Consider the following 2518-nt stretch of genomic DNA (forward strand, 5'->3'; position numbering starts at 1 on the left):
CACACACACACACACACACACACACACACACACACACACTATTCTGGCTACACAGGCTAGCTGTAATCCTCCTGGCAGCAGAAGGGGTGGAGCTACATTTTGCAGGCAACTGATCCTCCCCTCCCTATACACTGTATGTGAAAATAAGGACAGAGGTGGTAACTTAAAGGGGCACTACAGCCAAAAACTGTAAAATTTAAAATATGTGCAAACATATACAAATAAGAAGTACTTTTTTTCCAGAGTAAAATGAGCCATAAATTACTTTTTTCCTATGTTACTGTCACTTACAGTAGGTAGTAGAAATCTGACCGAAGTGACAGGTTTTGGACTAGTCCATCTCTTTATAGGGGATTCTCAGGGATATATTTATTTTCAAAAGCACTTCGTGAATGGCAGTTGCTCTGTCAAACTGCCAAAAAACTGTGTAGCGATCAGGGACGCTGGCCGGCATCATTGTTTAAATCTTTTAGGGAATATCTTTATAAAGAATTAAAACCTTGCTGAGAATCCCCTATGAAGAGATGGACTAGTCCAAAACCTGTCCCTTCTGTCAGATTTCTACTGCTTTACTGCTATAATGGAGGTGTTCTGGGAGTATTGCTAACTGAAATTCCCACTTTGGTAATTTCAGGAGTGAATGGATGTTTACTTTCAAATGTGGGTGTGGTATGTATTTAGAGAACATTCTAACCACCAAGATCACAGTAACTTTGAATAGTACAGTGCTACAGTCTGTTGACCATGCGCCAGCTCACCTCAGACTGCCCTTTGTATCCCTTGTAACTTCAGACTGCCCCTTGTATACTTGTGGAGCAGAGTGTACTGATGTTATTTTGCTTTTCATTTAGTTTGGGGCATACACTAGAACCTGTTCCTTCAGGCAGGTTTCCTTGGTGGTAAGCTATAAAAAGTTAGTTCTCTGTTCAATATACCTTCTTTCCTTTCATCTTCCCCATTTTTAACCATTTTGCACTTAAACCAGTCTTCCCCTTCTCGACTAGAGCAGTTTTGATGTTTAAGCCATGCCCTTATTGAATCAGCAATGACTTCACTATTTACGACACCTTAGTCCAGTCATTCTCAACAAGGGGTTCCATGAGATTTTTTTTTCAGGTGTTTCTGTGAGATTTTTGATGCTTGCATGGGAATATATAGTACCACTTCCCTCATAGCCCACAGGACACTCATATCCCTCATTGTGGCTCCAAGCAGTGGAAGGATCCTTGCTGCAGCTGCATCAACTAAAGGCAACTCTATAGTTCTGGTAGGACCACATAGTCTCGCGCTCCCATCCCTCACTGCTTCTGCAAGTTGAGGAAGGATCCCTGCTGGCAACTCTTCTACCGAAGGTAATCCTGAAGTTGTAACCTGTTGTGGAATTTCAAGCAGTATCGTGGCATCTGATGGACGAAAACAATGCCTGTTTGTCAGTACTGTATATTCTGGCGTATAAGACTACTTTTTAACCCTTGGAAATCTTCTGAAAAGTCACGGGTCGTCTTATACGCCGGGTGTCATTGATGCCGGGTGATATGCCCTATCCTGTTACCGCCTCTCAGATCTCGCTGCTGAGGACTGCAGTGAAGTGGTGCAGGTGCACATGTGCGAGATCAGAGAAGCAGAGGAGGAGGTAAATAGGATACAAGGGTGGGCCAGAGGGGTGAAAGAGGCATGCTTTATGGGCACAGCACGATCTATTCTTCCATACCGCTCAGATAAACAGGGAGACAAGGAGAAAACGAGAGAGAACACAGAGAGCCCAATATAGTGCAGTATGTACTGGATTGATGTGGGTGATGAGAGGCAAGTGTGTAAAGTAATACTCACAAACATTTGTTACCACTAAGGCAACGACTGTAGATGCAGGTAGGGAGATTAGACCTGTCCCCACTCAGGATTAAGAGGTCGCTCTCTGTAGATCTGGAGACATCATGGGTGGACTTGAACAATGTGGAAATGAACAGAGGTGCCAAAAGGATAAAGTAGCTAAAACATTTTTTTTTATAAACGGGGGAGGCAGTGGTGGACTCACCCCCTCCAAGCTGACACAAAAAACAGGTTGATATTATATCAACAAGCAAATGTATTCATATATACACTCCAAAGGGTCATTGCAATGCGTTTTGCAGGTGTGGCCCCGCTTCATCAGGCAATAGGGGATGGAACATACAGCAACAAGTGTCTATGTCTCAGTCTAGCGCCTCTGGAAGTGGGGCCACACCAGCAAAAACGTGTTGCGATGACCCTTTGGAGCATATATATGAATAAATTTGCTTGATATATCAACCTTTTTTGTGTCTGCTTGGAGGGGGTAAGTCCACCACTGCCTCCTCCGTTTAAAAGAAAAAAAAAAGCTACTTTTATCCTTTTGGCGCCTCTGTTCATTTCCACAAGGTAGACAAGGAGAGCTGACCTATCCACTTGGGGAGAGTTGAGCACCAGTATATGATGATTTCTTTTTTTTATTTTTATTTGGTGTGCATTGGAAGAGGGGTAGTCTTATACGGCAAGTATA

This window comes from Hyperolius riggenbachi, chromosome 2 (assembly GCF_040937935.1).
Source record: "Hyperolius riggenbachi isolate aHypRig1 chromosome 2, aHypRig1.pri, whole genome shotgun sequence".
Taxonomy (NCBI): Eukaryota; Metazoa; Chordata; class Amphibia; order Anura; family Hyperoliidae; genus Hyperolius; species Hyperolius riggenbachi.